General features: G+C 37.0%; 1 long non-coding RNA gene across 3 annotated transcripts in view; it reads right to left on the bottom strand.

Annotated features, from left to right (window-relative positions):
• Positions 1-18011, bottom strand: part of LOC141488318 (uncharacterized) — a 256526-nt gene that overhangs the window by 69577 nt on the left and 168938 nt on the right. The window lies entirely within an intron of this gene.

Raw genomic sequence — 18011 nt, 5'->3', positions numbered from 1 at the left:
ATGCAAAGGACCTCTTAGGAAAAATGGCCAACCTAGAAAATAGATCCAGGAAGGATAATATATTGGTCTACCTGAAAGCCACAATCAGAAAAAGAGTTTGGACAACATCTTCCAGGAAATAATCATCAAAACTGCCCTAATATCCTAGAAAAAGAAGATAAAGAATGTATTTATCAGTTCCAAAAAGATTCCAAAATAAAATCTCTAAGGAATATTGCAGTCAAATTTCAGAATTCTCATCTAAAGGAGAAAATATTGCAAGCAACCAGAAAGATGTAATTTAAATTACATGGAGTGACAGTCAAGATTCCACAGGACTTATCAACTTCAACTTTAAAGGATCAGATGGTCAAGAATATGATATTCTGGAGGTCAAAGGAGCTTGCATTACAATCAAGAATAAACTACTTTCTCTAATTTTTTTTTAGTTGCATGCTTAGTCCTTGGATTTCCTCTTTATTTTATTCATGTAAGCATTTGAAGATGCAATATATACCATAATAACTGTATAGCTGTATCCCATAAGTTTGTTGTCTTGTTATTATCATTATGTAGGATTAAAGAATTAATTCTATCTATAATTTGTTGTGTGATCCACTCAGTCTTTAAATTGAGGTTACTTACTTTCCAATTAGTTTTAGGTCTATCTCTCCTAGGCTCATTATTTCATGTGATTTTTATTGCACTTTGATCTGAGAAGGATGTATTCACTATTTCTGCCTTTCTTCATTTGATTTTTAGGGTTTTATGCCCTGGTACATGGACAATTTTTGTGTACATGCCATGTACTGCAGAAAAAAAGTATATTCCTTTCTATCCCAATTCAATTTTCTCCAAAGCTCTACCATGCCTAGGTTTGCTGATAATCTATTTACCTCATTAACTTCCTTCTTGTTTATTTTATGGTTACATTAATATAAATCTGAGAGCAGGAGATTGGGTTTTCCCATTAATACAGTTTTGCTGTCTATGTATTCCTGTAACTCATTCAACTTCTCCTCTAAGAATGTGGATGCTATACCACTTGGAGCATACATATTTAGTATTGAAATTGCTTCATTAACTATGGTATCTTTTAGGAGGATATAATTTCCTTCCTTATCTCTTTTAATGAGATCTATTTTTGCACCTCCTTGTCTCAGTTAAGGATTGTTCTACCTCTGCTTTTTTTCATTTCAACTGAAGCAAAATATATTCTACTCCAACATTTTACCTTTACATCAGCTTCAAATGAGTTTCTTGTAAGCAGCATATTGTAGGATTCTGGTTTTTAATCTACTCTGCTTATGATTTATGGGAGAGTTCATCCCATTCACACTCAAAGTTATAATTACTAATTCTGTCTTAATAACTCTTTGTTAAATTAATAAAATTAAAGCAAAAAACTATTGAAATAATAAATAAGGCCAAGAAATAAAAAAAAACAATAAAATCAATAAACCTTTGGTTAATTTGTTTTAAAAAAAGAAAGAAAACCAAATTACTAGTATCAAAAATGAAAAAGGTAGACTCACCACCAATAGGAAGGAAATTAAAGTAATAATTCAGCATTATTTTGCCCAACTGCATTCCAAAAAATTTGATAATCTAAGTGAAATTGATGAATAATTACAAAAATATAAATAACCCTATCTCAGAAAAAGAAATTCAACAAGCCATCACTGAACTGCCTAAGACAAAAATCTCTAGGGCCAGATGGATTCACAAGTGAAGTCTATTAAATTTTTAAGGGAGAATTGGTCAATTCTATATAAACTTTTGGAAAAATAGGTTTAAAAAAGGAACTCTGTCTAACTCCTTCTATGATACTAATATGGTATTGATACCTAAACCAGGAAGAGTTAAAAACAGAAAAAGAAAATTATAGACCAATTTCCCTAATGAATATGAATGCAAGAAATCTTAAATTAAATCTTAGAAAAATGATTACAGTAAGTTATCACTAGGATAGTACACTATGACCAAGTAGAATTTATTGGAGGAATGCAGGGTTGGTTCAATATTGGGAAAACTGTTAGTATAATTGACTATATCAAAAACAAATCATATGATTATCTTAATAGATGCTGAAAAATACTTTGACAAAATACAGTACCTATTCTCACTAAAAACACTAGAGAGCATAGGAATAAGCAGATTATTCCTTAGAATGATAAGCAGTATCTATCTGAAACCATTGACAAGCATTATATGCAATGGGGATAAGCTAGAGGCATTCCCAATAAGATCAGGGGTGAAACAAGGATGTCCATTATCATCACTACTATTCAATATTGTATTATAAATGTTACCTTCGGCAATAAGAGAAGAAAAAGAAATAGAAAGAATTAGAATTGGGAAGGAAGTAACAAAACTTTCACTCCTTGCAGATGATATGTTGTATACCTAGAAAATCCTAAAACAAAATCTAGAAACAATGAGCAACTTTAGCATTCATAGAATATAAAATAAATCCACATAAATCCTCAACATTTCAACATATTACTAGCAAGATGCAACAGCAAGAGCTAGAAAGAAAATTCCCATTTAAAGTAAATTAAGACAATATAAAACACTTGAGAGTCTACCTGCCAAGTCAGAATCAAAAACTCTATGAAAACAACTATAAAACACCTCTCAAACAAATAAAATCAGATTTAAATAATTGATTAAATATCAACTGCTTATGGATAGGCAGAGCTAATATAATAAAAATAACAATTCTACCTAAAGTAAATTACTTATTTAATACCTTGCCAATAAAACTTCCAAAAATTATTTTAATGATCTAGAAAAAAATTTAACTAAATTCTTAAGGAGAAGCAAAAATTCAAGAATATTTAGGAATTTAATGAAAACAAAATGCAAAATAAGGTGTTTTAGCCTTACCAGATCTAAAATTATATTATAAAGTATCAATCATCAGAACTTTCTGTTACTGGCTAAGAAATAGAGTGGTGGATCAGCAGAATAGACTAGGTGCAAAAGAGACAGTAGGAAATGATTATAACAATCTGTTCAAAATGTCCAACTATTGGGATAAAAAAAATCTCTCTTCAATAAAAACTATTGGGAAAATTGGAAGTTAGTATGACAGAAACTTGGATTAGACCAATACCTCATACCCTATATCAAGATAGGATCAAATGGGTATAGGATTTAGATATAAAAGATAATATTATAAGCAAATTAGGAGATCAAGGAATAGTTTACCTGTCAGATCCATAGGAAGGGAAGCAGTTTATGACCAAGGAAGAGATGGAGAACATCATTAAAAGCAAACTAGATAATTTTTATTACATTAAATTAAAAATCTTTTGCACAAACAAACCCACTGCAACCAAGATCAAAAGAAAATGTAGTAAATTGGGAAACAATTATTACAACTAGTATTTCTGACAAGGACTCATTTCTAAAATATATAGAGAACTGAGTCAAAATTACAAAAAAAAAAACCAATCCATTTCCCCAATTGACAAATGGTCAAAGAATATGCAAAGAGAATTTACAGATGAGGAAATCAAAGCTATCCATTGTCATATGGAAAATTGCTCCAAATCATTACTGATTAGAGAAATTCAAATTAAAGTATTTCTGAGGTACTACCTCATCCCTCTCAGATTGGCCAATATGACCAGAAACGACAATGAGCAGTGTTGGAAGGGATGTGGGAAATAGGCGACACTAATGCATTGTTGGTGGAACAATTTGGAATTATGCCCAAAGGCCAATAGAAATGAGCATATCCTTAAATCCCACAATACTTTTCCTGAGTCTATCCCATGAAGAAATCATGAAAAAAGGGTAAAAACATCACTTGTACAAAAATATTCATGGAAGCTCTCTTTGTGATAGGAAAGAATTGGAAATCATGTGAATGTCCATTAATTATGGTCTGTGTATATTATGAAACGCTACTGTTCTATTAGAAATCAGGAGGGATAGGATTTCAGAGAAGCCTGGCAACTCTATTGTTTATATACAGTTCTGGATCCTAGTTTTAGGAAGGAAAAGCATACTTTTAGTTGATGACAAGGAAGCAGGGAACATGGCTTCAAAGGGATGCTAATGAGGGGCTTCAGAGGAGCACTTCTTTGTAAAGACCATAATAACATTGAGCATAGCTCTTCAGGATCACACTACCAAGGATGGAATCACAAAAATAAAAAAAAATTGCAGTAAACCACATCTATTTGTTAAAACAAAGGCATGAAAAAGCTTTTAATCTGGGGTGTCTATCCCCAATCTAGATGAGCAGAGTCCAACTTAAAAATAAAGTCCAAAGTCAAGAAATAAGTTACTAAATGAGCAAATAATAGAAACAATAAAAATTGACCACAAAAATAAATTAAGATAGCAGGGAAGGGGCATCTAGGTGGTACAGTGGATAGAGAACCGACCCTGGAGTACCTGAGTTCAAATCTGGCCTCAGACACTTAATAATTACCTAGTTGTGTGGCCTTGGGCAAGCCACTTAACTCCATTGCCTTGCAAAAACCTAAAAAAAAAAAAGAGATAGCAAGGAAGACCAAGACCCAGAAGAAAAACAAAACAGGGGCAAAAATGGAAAGGAAAGCTTCAAAGACAAAGGTTAATTGGACCCAAGACCTATAAGAATTTTCAAAAGATTTTTAAAAAGCAATAAAAGTGATAGAGCAAAAAAAATAGGACAGAGGGAGGGGAAGACAGAATGAGGAATGCAGGAAAATTTATTGAGGAGAAATAATTACAGAATTATTGAACTACCTGAAAGCTAGTATCAAAGAAAGTATGTAGATATCAAATTTCAAGAAATTATCAAGGAAATCTTCCCTGATATCTTATACTCAAAGGGTAAAACAGAAATTGAGAGAATGTACCTATCACTGCCTGAAAGAGATCCTAAAAAGAAAATTCCAGAAATATTATAGAGCCTCAGCAACCAAATAGAAATAATTTAAATTTTGTGGAAACACAGTCAGGATCACACAGAATTAAGTGGTTTCCATGTTAAAGGAGCAGAGGGCTTAGAATATGATATTCTAGAAGGCAAAGTAGCTAGTATTACAACCAAGAATCACCTACTCAGTAAAACTGAGAAAAATGGATATTTAAAGAGAATTCTTTCAAACATTCCTGATGAAAAGTCCAGAGCTGAATTTTAAAAAATGGCATTTAAACAGAAACCTCAAGAAAAGCATTAAAAAGGTAAACATGAAAGAGTAATTATAAATGACTCTCTAAAATTAATCTGTTTAAATTCCTATATGGTAAGAATATCATCTTTACTAGAACTGTTAAAAGAAGTTCACACAGAAAGAGGGCATGGGTATGAGTCAATTATGTTGAAATGTTTTTTTTCAAAAATGAATGGGGTGTGGCTAGGTGGCACAGTGGACAGAGCACTGGCCCTGGAGTCAGGAGGACCTGAGGACCTGAGTTCAAATCCGACCTCAGACACTTAGCTAGCTGTGTGGCCTTGGGCAAGCCACTTAACCCTATTTGCCTTGAAAAAACTAAAAAAATGAATGAAAAGAATGAAGGCTGCTGTGGGAGAAAAGGGAAAGGAGAGATGGAATAAGGAAAATTTTCTCACATGAACGAGGTATACAAGAAAGTAAGAAAATTATATTTCAGTTTGTACTGAGAGTTCATCAATTCTCTCTCTGAATGTGCATAACATTTTTCATCATGACTCCTTTGGGATATCTTGGATCACTGTATTGATCATACTAGGCAAATCTTTCACAGGTGATCATTATCATAATATTGCTGTTACTGTATCAATGATGTCTTAGTTCATCTCATTTCTTTTTGCATTAATTCATAGATGTCTTTCCATACATTTTCTGAAATGAATCCTATCATTTCCAGTGGTATAACAGTACTCCATCTCAATTATATGCCACAACTTTTTCAGTCAGTCCCCAACCAATGAGCATCCCCTTGATATTCAATTCTTTGCCACTACAAAAAGCTGAGATAAATATTTTTGTCCTCAGAGGGTCAAGACTTAGATGGTAGAGTGGAGGCAGAAAATCTCAGCAGCTGTCCCCCAGACCACTCCAAATACTTCCATAAAGAGACTCTAACCACATTCTAGAGTGGCAGAACCCACAGAAAGACTGAGTAAAACAATTTTCTAGCCCAAGACAGATTTGAAGATCTGTATAAAAGATCAATTTACACTAGGGTTTGTAAAGGATGCAGACCTGGCTCCAGTGATCCAGCAACAGCCCATGGAGTGCCTGGGTCCCTGGGGATACCTGGATCCTTGAGGGCAGGTCAGTTTCCAGACCTCTCAGTCTAGGGATTGCCAAGGACACTTTGAAAGGTCAGAAGGAAAACCAATGCACCAAAGTGAGTGCAGAGCCCAGACCAACACAGACCTCAGGGCAGACTGGCAGGGACCCTGGAGCAGAGGAGCCAACCAGCAGGGGGCCACCTGGCAACTGCTTCCAAAGCACTCAACCCATGGATGGTAAAATGGTAGGGGGAGACTTCGGAGAGCTCTCTGCTGCTTCTGAGGTAGGACTCTGTTGCCTTGTTCCTCTGCAAATGCAGGTCACAGTCTAGGCCCTAGATTCAGGAAAAAGGAGCTTTACTACCATAGTGGAACAGGAAGCCTACTCAGTTCCAGTGAAGAGGGGAGAGCTTATGATCATCTACAGGCCAGAACACAGGCCAGAAGAACAGTCAGAGTCTTTCATAAGACCTTGAAGGAATTGAGGTCCTTTGGGGGGTGTCCCTGAAATCAACTGAAAAAACCCTCAAAACCTTGCCATCCTCCACACTGGAAGCAGTGTCCACCTTAACAATGAGTCAAAATCAAATCATAGTCTGGGAAAATGAGCTAACAGAAGAGGGAAAAAAATCAGACCATAGACAATTACTTTGGTCCCATTGAGGATCAAAATGCATACCCAGAAGATAACAATGTCTAAGCTTCTGTATCCAAAAGCACCAAGAAAAATATGAAAACATGAAGGCTATGGAAGAGCTCAAAAAAAAGATTTTAAAAATCAAGTAAGAGAGGTTAGAGAAAAAATTGAAAAGGGAAATGAACGAGATGCAAGAAAATCAAGAAAGCCAAGTCAGCAGCTTGGAGGAGATACAAAAAAATACCAAAGAAAATAGTTTAGGTTTTAAAAAGGGGGGGAAAGTCTGAAAGGTCAAGGAGGAGAAGAGTACCTTAAAAGGAAGAATTGGCCAATGAAAAGGAGATTCACAAATTCTCTGAAAAAAATTCCTTCAAATATAGAATGAATCTAAGGGAAGCTGATGACTTTGGGAGAAATCAAGAAATAATAAAACAAACCAAAATAATAAAAAAAACTAGAAGAAAATTTGATATATCTCATTCAAAAAACAATTGACCTGAAAATAGATCCAGTTTAGAGATAATTTAAAAATAATTGGGCTACCTGAAATTCCAGACCAGAAAAGAACCTAGACTTCATTTTCCAAGAAATAATGCAGAAAAAAATTGTCCAATATCTTATAAGCAGAGGGTTAAAGAGAAATTTAGGGAATCCTCCAATCACCTCCTGAAAGAGAATCCAAAATAAAAACTCCCAAGACTATTATGGCCAAATTCCAGAACTTTCAAGTCAAGGAGGAAATATTACAAGCAGTCAGAAAGAAATAATTCAAATATCATGAAGTTATAGTCAGGAAAACAAGATTTAGCAAATTCTACATTAAGAGCTTTTAGGGCTTGGAATATGATATTCTGAATGGCAAAAGAACTTGGAAGGAGCATATATAGACAAGGAACAGAAGGGAGCTGAATGTGATGATATATTATAAAGATGGAGTTAATAGGGGAGAAAGGAATGTTAAGGAAGAAAGGGAAAGGAGAGGTAGAACAGGATAAGTTATATCATATAAAAGAGGCAAGAAAAAGATTTTGCAATGAAGTAGAAGGGGAGAAGGTGAGGGGAGAACAAGTGAGACTTCACACTCATAGGAAGTGGCTAGAGAGGAAATAAAAAACATTCTTAATTAGATATAGAAATCTATCTTATCCTAGTAGAAAAGGTCAAGATAGATAGGTCAAGATAGATAGACGAAAGTAGGAGAGGAAAGGAATGGGAGAAAGCAGAGATGGGAAGGGGAGCAGAGGGCAAAGGTGATAGAAGAGAGGGAAGATCGTGTTAGAGAATAGGCAGATTCTACACACTTTTGAGGAGGGATAGGGTGAAAGGAGAGAGAGAATAGAATAAATGAGTGTGGGGAGGAATAGGATGAAGGGAAATACAGTTAGCAATAACAACTGTAGGAAAAAATATTGAAGCAATTTCTCTGAGGGACTTATGATAAAGAATGCTATCCATCCCCAAAACAGTCAATGGAATCTGAATACAAACTGAAGCACACCTTTTTTCTCTTTCATTTAATTTTTCCTAAGATTTCTCTTTCTTTATGGAGAGGGGGAGGATTAAGTATATTTTTACAACATGACTATTGTAGTAATGAAAAACATAAATAAAAGGAAAGTATTCTGCTATATATATATATATGTGTGTATATATATATAGTGTATACATATATATATAGTGTATATATATGTATATGTATATATAGGTATATATGCATATACATATTTTTCCTTTTCCTTTGATCTCTTTCCTATATAGATCAAGGGGATGTTCATTGATTGGGAAATGGTTGAACAAATTGCAGCAGATGATTGAGATGGAGTACAATAGTGCTGGTGCAAAAGAAGGGGTCATTTCAGAAAACCATGGAAAGACATCCATGAACTGATTCAAAAAGAAATGAGAACTGGAAGATAATTGGGCACAGTAATAGCAGTTTTCTAATGATGATCAACTGTGAACAATTTGACTAGTATGATCAATTCAATGATTCCAAAACAATCCCAAAGTACTCATGATGAAAAAAAAATAGTATACCCCTTCAGAGAGAAAATTGATAAACTGAGTACAAAATTAGTGTAATTTTTTTCACTTCATTTACCTTTATAAAATTATAGCTAACTTGCAAATATGGCTTTCATTATTTCACATGAATAAATTATATATTTGTTTTGTTCTCAATGACTGGGTGTGGGAGGGAAGGAGAGAATTTGAAACTCATAATTTAAAAGAAAATAATGCTAAAATTGATATCTAATAACCCTACCATTTCTGGAAATAAATTTCTAAAATTAGGGAAAAATTAAAATAATGGAATCCCTTATCCAGATCCTCATTTTACAGATGAGGACAGTGAGACTCAGAGAAAAGTGAATTGTCCAGTTAGAACCAGGATGGGAAGTCTGGTTTCCTTCTTCCAAATCTTGCTCCAAATTGCCCATGTCCTGTAATATGCCTACTTGTATATATTTTATATCTTAGGAATGCTTAAACTATGGCAAAATATTCTTCATACTTTAAATGACTGACTGATAGTGTAATACATTAAGTAAGACGCATTTTATTGTGTTTGGAAAATTTGATTTATTAGCATTGTTTTAACCTAGTTTGATATAGTTACTCATTGGCTGACCTCAGAGATATTCCCAGGGAGTCCCATGACTAAAGGATTGCTTGGAAGCCATTCAGGTCTTGGGTTTTACCAAGTTCCTCAAATTTGAATGTTTATGCTTATTATTTAAATCAAGCTAAATTTGAATGTAAACATTTAATAATGTATATCTCCATGGACCTTGTCTGGGAACTGTTTTCCTCTATATAATAACTTAACAACCGAGGGGAGGGGAGGGATGGGGAGGGGAGGAGAGGGGAGGAGAGAGGAGAAGAGAGGAGAGGGCAGGGAGGGGAGGGAAGGGGAGGGAAGGGGAACAGGGGAGGGGAGGGGGGACAGGGGAGAAGAGGGGAGAAAAGAGGAATGGGGAGACAGAGAGAGAGAGAGAGAGAGAGAGAGAGAGAGAGAGACCAACCTAATAGAATGAGCTAGTTTGAGAGTAAGGACACTATACTTCTGATTCCAGCATATTTAGCAACAATGTCTTAGATTGTATGAGGCAGTCAGACTAATCATTACTGAATTTCCTTAAATATATAATATATACAATATGATTGATTCACACACCTCACAGAGCTTTGGTAAGCATAACATCAGTTCATAGATTAGAAAGTACTTTGGAAAATAAAAAGAAGTTAAAATAAATAGATGTGCAATAATGGACCATTACACAGCTCTCCATTCTATTTAAACTATGTAGATCAAGTCATAGAAGGATGTTTTTCAAAATAATTATGAATGATGAAGAAATTTTTTAAAACTATTATAATTCCCAAGGATGTTGTAAATAGTTTGAAGAAAATACTTCCAAGTGAAAATTTTTGAAAAAAATCTTTGTGATCTTATAACAGAGGAATTAAGCACTATATATTCTAATCAAGAAACTCCCATTGGAAAACATTTGCATCTTAAGCAAATATTTTGTTTACCAATGGACAGCATGGCAAACTACAGCCTTAGGTAGAAGACATTTATTTTGGTATTTATGATTCTTTTAGATCAACAGATCACTATTTGACTTAGTTGTTTAATTTATTTTCTAGTCATGAAAAAAGGCAAAGGTGCAAGGAAGTATTTTTGTACAATATTTCTTACTCTTAGACATGTCAAATTTCACATGTCCAGGTTCACATGTCCAAAATAAACCTCATTTTTCCTTCAAAGTATCATATTTCCCCATATATAAAATGCACCCTTTTTCAAAAACATTTGGAGTCTAAAACTTGGGAGCTTCTTATACAGTAATTATAGGGGTTTCTTTTTACTTGTATTTCCTGCTTTTTGTGCTTGTTTTGCATTTGTTACCGGTATATTAGGTTACTTTTTGCCACATTCTGCCTAGAAATGACTCAGAAAAGATTTTTATACAGCGGTGAATTCAAGTTAAAAGATATCCAGGGGCAGCTAGGTGGCACAGTGGATAGAGCATCAGTCCTGGAGGCAGGAGTACCTGAATTCAAATCCAGCCTCAGACACTTAATAATTACCTAGCTGTGTGGCCTTGGGCAAGTCACTTAACTCCATTGCCTTGCAAAAAAGAAAAAAACCTAAAAAACAAAGAGATCCAGTTTGCAAGGTGAATGGAAATTGTGCTGCAGAACATCAATTTGGTCTTCCTCTAACTGAGAAAACAATCCAAGAATAGCTATGGGAAGAAGAAACTCCACTAAAAATGTCATGATAGAAGGCCATGAGAAGCAAGACAACAAAACTGCCTGATTTAGAAAGGGAATTGAAGAGATGGATTGAAGAACAAAGGGCCACTGGAATTCCTGTGTACACAAAGATGGAACAGCATGAGGCCAGAAGAATTTCTGATAAAAAAGAAGTTACTGATTTCAAAGGAGGACATAATTTGTGCTTCAAAGTGCATGAAATGAAATGGAATTAAGCATGTGTACATGCACCAGACTAGCCCAAAAGATGCCTGAAAGCTGAAGGTCCTTGAATTTCATGATGAATAAAACTTGAGTTCAATAATTTTATGTAATACATTTTTTTTTTCAAATTTCGGGCCCAAAAGTTGAGCGTGTCTTATACATGGGGAAATACAGTATTCCATTCCTCTAAACATCTCTATTATTCTTGTCCCATGATCCTAGAGAGTGGAACACTTCCATAGTGTTCTTAACAGACCATCATCAATCAATACAGAAGACATTGATGTCAATCAGTCCCTAGCTGAAGTTCCAGCTGAAGAAGAGGTTTTGAATACCATTAGACTCCTTTCAAGTGGCAAAGAACCTGGTGCTGATTCTATTCCCTGGGATCTACAAGGTCCATTGTTCATCCAAAAGCTGATTGAAATTTTCCAGGTTATATGGCATGAAGAAGTTATGCCCAAACAATTCCAGGATACCTCCATGTCCATCTCTAAAAAGTAAAGAGAATAGATTGTTCTATGACAATCACAAGGGTATTTCTCTTTTAATCATTGCTGGTAAGATACTTGACAGAATCCTTTTCAATAAGCTGATCCTTTGCCTGGAAGTTGGTTACCTTCCTGACAGCCAGTATGGTTTCACAAAGGGTAGAAGAACAGTCCATCTGGTGTTTGCTGCCCAATAACTCCAGGGAAAAATGCCAGGAACAGAACAAAGGTCTTTATACAACATTTGTACATCTGACCAAGACTTTTGATACTGTCAGTCATGAGGGTTTATAGAAAATTATGTCAAAATTTAGTTACCTGGAGAAGCTCATCAGTATTGTACAACAATTTCAGGATGGTGTGCATGCCCGGGTTGTGGATAGTGGACAATGCTCACGAGATTTCCCAGTCACCAATAGAGTGAAACAAGAATGTGTCCTTGCTCCCAAAGTTTTTAGCATGATGTTTTCAACCGTGTTATCAAATACCTTCACTGAGGATAAACATGGCCTCAAGCTCAGCTACTGTATTGAGGCAAATTCTTCAACGTGAAAAGGCTATAAGCCAAGACCAAAGTGGAAGCAGTGTTGGTGCATGATCTTCTGTTTGCAGATGATTTGGGCAGTCAATGCAGGCTCTGAAACTATGGATCAATTCTCTGCTGCTTGTGCTCATTTTTGTCTAACAATGAACACCAAGAAAACCCAGGTGCTCTAGTAAAGAGCATCACACTATCCATATGTGGAATCACTGATTACAGAAAATGAAGAAGTTTTGAGGAGTGTAGATAAGTTCACTTACCTTGGCAGTGTCCTTTCCAAAGAGGTACACATTGGAAATGAAGTTGACACTCTCATTGCCAGAGCTATCTCAGTTTTGGGGAGTCTTCAAAAGGAAGTATGGAAGAGAAGAGGTATTAGGCTGACTACCAAAGTGATGGTCTACAGAATTGTTGTACTGATCTCATTGCTATATACCTGTGAAATCTGGACAGTCCACCAGCACCATGTCAGGAAACTGAATCACTTCCATTTAAATTGTCTTAAGAATATTCTGAAGATCACCTGGGAGGAGATGATACTGGACACCAAGGTCCTTTCTGGAACTAAACTGCCTAGCATTCCAATATCACTACAGACAGCGCAACTGCAATGGACTGGATACATCCTTAGAATGCCAGACCTAAGCTTGCTAAAAAAAAAAAAGGTTTTATGGAGAACTCACAGAGGGCAAATGCTCTCAAGATGGTAAGAAGGAGCAATACTGGGACACCCTGAAGGTCTCCATGAAGAACTTAAGAATTGATTGTACAGCATGAAAAACACTGGCACGGGATCACCCATCAGCTGAGGAGGGCAGAATTGAAGCAGTTCAAAGAAATATGACATCCATAAATTTAGAATACCCATCCCCAATGCTTACATGGACTATTTGTGCTCAACCTGTGTTAGAGCATTCTGAGCGCATATTGGTCTGATCGGCCACAGTCGGACACAACGTAATTTGTCTCAAACATAGTGATATCATTTTGTTCTTCTCCAAAAATGAAGGAGAAAAATCAATTTGGACCAAACTGGTCTCTTAACTGTGGATGTCTGGAACCAAACAGAGAAAGCTAGAGAGAGGAGAGTTGGGAATCAAACAGAAATTCAATTTCAAACTGAGGGAAATGGTTTTCAAGCAATAAGGAAACAAGCCACAAGTGCCAGGGCCCTGCCCCAGTGGGGGGACCTGAACAAATAACTTATCAGTGATCTGTAGCCCTGACAATGAGGGGTAACAGCAACAATTAAAGAAGTTTTATTCATAGGAGGGCTCCACGACTGGAATATGGGTACTTGTCCTATCTCAAAACATCTGTTACTAGTCAAAACAATACAAAATTACGCATTTTGTCAGAGAGGGAAATCATCCAGAGGGTGAGCACAAAGATTTGCTGTTATTCCATACCCAACTTATTTGCTAGGCCTTAGCTCTAGAAAAACAGTGTCTCCTAATATCTTGAGGGTAACAAAATTCCTCCAGTTACTGAGATTCACAATCTTGATGTTATTTTTTTCCTCTCTCTTTTCACATATCTAATCAATTCCAAAAAAAAATATTTCTACTATCTTGACATCTTCCTTATGCATACACTTTTCTCAATTCACATACCTACAACTTTAGTTTAGACTCTTATTACCTCTCTACCTACTTACTACACTCTTTAAATCGTCCATTAACTGATCTTTAGCAGCTTCTGATCTCTTCCCATTTCAATCTATCCTCCATTTAGCTGACAAGGTGATTTTTCGAAAGAGTTGATTTGACCAAATCCTCGTACCTCAATCAGCTTCTGTGCCTATCATTACTAAGATTTTTTTCATTCAAAAATGGAAAAATAATCTTTATTTAGAATATTATTTGTGATTTGGCAATGATAGTGACATCATACACTACTTCAGAGTACAATTCATTCACTTATAATTCTATACTGAAAATCTTGCCCACATTAATCTTTGATCCAGTTTCAAATTGGTAAACTCACTAAAATATACTACACTCACCTTTTTTTTTTAGGTTTTTGCAAGGCAGATGGGGTTAAGTGGCTTGCCCAAGGCCACAAGGTTAGGTAATTATTAAGTATCTGAGACCGGATTTGAACCCAGGTACTCCTGACTCCAGGGCCGGTGCTTTATCCACTGCACCACCTAGCCTCCCCTATACTCACTTTTTAAAAAAAGTTTCTCTTATATATTTCTTTCCCATTCCATGGGCTCCTTTCTTTTCCCTTATTCCTAATTCCCTATACCAAAAATTACTAATCTGTAAACATATTAAACATGTGTTATGTACAATATCAAACTGACTGTTTGCCACTGAAGGGGGGAGGGGGAATGTAGGAAGGAAGGGTGGAAGAAAATCATGTAACTTAAACTATGCATGTGGATGAATGTTGAAAAACTTTCATAATATGTAATTGGAAAAATAAAATAAAATATCAATTAAAAACAGTGTCATATTTTATGGTTTTTAATTTAAAAGGTAAACCTCTTGAAAATAAAAATCGGGGGGCGGAGCCAAGATGGCGACAAGAAAGGATCCAGTCTTAGGTGCTCTCTGATAAAACTCATAAGCTAAGGACTCTAATTAAACTTTCCAGAGACAGAATGAGGCAGTTCTCCTAATCAAGGTAACCTGGAAAAGAGCAGAAAGGCTCTACTCCCCGGGGTCGGAGGGGCGGCCCGCCAGAGGGGTGGCCTGCCAGAGCAAAAGAACTTCAGCCTCCGGGAGGCAGCCCCAGGGGGCTGGGAGCTGCAGCTCACAGCAGAGGGGGCAGTTTCCTGACCTGCGCCCCGGGGAACACCGGGCACAAAGTGGGGGAACAGAGGGGGACCTCTGCCAGAGCGAGCACGTGGAGCCCAGCCTGCAGGTCACACAGCTAGTAAGGTGGTCTTTCAGCAGCCCAGATCCAGGAGGAGCTGGTAAGCAGGAGCCTCCAGGGTATGAGCCCATTGAACCTAGGGAGGGGAGTGAAGAGAGACTGCAGAGCTCTGTCCTCTGTCCCTGGAACAGGAATCTGGGGCTCTGACCACATTCAGATCTTGATCCCAGTCTAGGCCCCCCCAGAAGAGCAGCAGGGCCCCCCCCACCTCAGCCCCGTGGCAGAGGGCGGTGCATATGGTCATTCACAGACCAGGAGGAAGGACAGAGCCTCACACACTGAGACCCTTGTGTGAGTGTCACAAAAGATCAGGAAGCACCCCCAAAACAAGCGCAGGCTGGGAAAAATGAGCAAGCAGAGAAAAAAGAAGAACACAATTGAGAAATGTTTCACAAATGAGCCCAAGAAGGCTCAAAATACTCGGTCTGAAGATGAGGAAGCACAAGCTCCTACATCTAAAGACTCCAAGAAAAACAGAAATTGGGCCCAGGCTATGACAGAGCTCAAAAAAGACTTTGAAAATCAAATGAGGGAGTTGGATGAAAAACTGGAAAAAGAAAGGGGAGAGATGCAGGAAAAACATGAAAATGAAGTCAGCAGCTTAGTCAAGGAAATCCAAAAAAATGCTGAAGAAAATAGCATGCTAAAAAACAGCTTAGGTCAAATGGATAAAACAGTTCAAAAAGTTATTGAGGAGAAGAATGCTTTAAAAAGATCCCAACCCCCAGGAATATTATAGCCAACTTCCAGAACTCCCAAGTCAAAGAGAAAATATTACAAGCAGCCAGAAGGACACAGTTCAAATATTGTGGAGCTGCAGTCGGGATCACACAGGACTTAGCAGCAACTACATTGGAAGCTCGTAGGGCTTGGAATACAACATACCGGAAGGCAAAAGAGCTTAGAATGCAGCCAAGAATCAACTACCCAGCAAGGCTGAATGTCTTCTTCCAGGGAAAAAGATGGACTTTCAATGAACCAGGGAATTTCAAATGTTCCTTTTGGAATGGCCAGAACTGAACAGAAGGTTTGATCTTCAGATACAGAACTCAGGTGAAGCATGGAGATTGGAGGAGAGGGGAGAAATATGAGGGACTTAATGATGATGAACTGCATGTATTCCTGTATAGAAAAATGACACTGATAGTACTCATATGAACCTTCTCAGTTAATAGAGCAGGTAGAGGGAGCTTTTATAGTTGAAGCACAGGAGAAAGCTGAATTCTAAGATAAAATATGGTGTAAAAATGGAGTCAATAGAAAAAAAGGGAAATGTAATGGGAGAAAGAAAAAGGAGAGAGGGAATAGGCCAAGATATTTCATATAATAAGATTTTTCTTTATTATAATGAGCTATTGCAATGATATGGAAGGGGGGAAGGCAAGGGGGAATGAGGGAAACTTCGCTCTCATCAGAGGTGGTTAGGAGAGGAAACAGCATATATACTCAATGGGGTATAGGCATTTGGAGTAAGAAGGAGAGGGGGTGACAGGGGGAAGGGGGTAATGTGAGTGATGGAGGAGAGGATGGACCATGGAGGGAGAGTGGTCAGATATAACACATTTTCTTTTTTTTACTTATTGCAGGGGGGGTGGGATTGGATGGCCTGTCCAGGACCACAGGGCCAGGTGGATTCTGGGCCAAAGGGGTGGTATGTGGGCTCGGGGCCACTTGGCCCCAGGACCAGGGATCTGTCTGCTGAGCCAGTCAACAACCCTACAGCAGAGTCAGAGTGAAAGGAGAGAGAAAATAGAGTACATGGTAGCAGAGAAATAAGAAAGGAGGGAGTTGCGATCAGCAATGGCAATGGTGGAAAAATATGGAAGTAACTTTTGCCATGGACTTATCATAAAGAATATGATCCACCCACAACAGATTTATTGGTGTTGGAACAAAGACTCAAGCACATTTTTTATTATCATTATTTTTTGGGGGGTGCAGGGCAAATGGGGCTGGGTCGCCTGCCTGGGGCCGCATAGCAGGGTGATCCTTGGGTGTCTGAGGCCGGATTTGGACCCAGGTGCTCCTGGCTCAAAGGCCAATTCTCTGTCCACCACCCAGCCACCCCTACTATTATTACTATTTTATTTTATTTTGGGTCTTTTTTCTTTTTTTTTTCTTTTTTTTGGTTTTTGCAGGGCAGTGGGGTTTGGGTGGCTTGCATATCACACGGCTGGGTGATTGTTGGGTGTACAGGGCCAGATGTGGGCTCAGGTGCTCGTGGCTCTAGGGCTGGTGCTCTGTCCATTGTGCCACCTGGACATACCTACAATTATTACTATTTTTTTATTTTAATTTTTTTCTCTCCCCTTTACTTTATCGCTGAAACAAGTCTATATTTATGGGGGGAGGGGTATCTTGTTTACTCTTAAGAATATTTTAGTAATGTAAAAATAACATTAATTGTACAAAATGAGAATAAATATTAAATAAAAAAATAAAATAAAAATCAAGGGATCTATAATCCAATGAAACAATTTCAGCTATTTACAATAAACTGAATTACACTTCTCACCACAAACATCTCAAGAATGCACACAGTGGACAAACACTTGCATTTGCATGTTAGGATCTCTAAGATAATTTTAAATATAGACATGAATTCTTTGTATTAACTTTTTTCAAGAGAATTAGAGAACTAAAGCAAAGTTTGCTGCTTGCTTTTTATAAAGGGCTACTATTTCTATGTTCATGACTCTCTAGAAAATAAACTGCCTCAATTATTGCTTATTTTAAATTACATTTTTACAAAGATATTTCATACCT

The sequence above is a fragment of the Macrotis lagotis genome, chromosome 5, assembly GCF_037893015.1.
Source record: "Macrotis lagotis isolate mMagLag1 chromosome 5, bilby.v1.9.chrom.fasta, whole genome shotgun sequence".
Taxonomy (NCBI): Eukaryota; Metazoa; Chordata; class Mammalia; order Peramelemorphia; family Peramelidae; genus Macrotis; species Macrotis lagotis.
The sequence above is the reverse complement of the archived record's forward strand: the minus strand, read 5'-3'. Positions and strand labels throughout refer to the sequence as shown.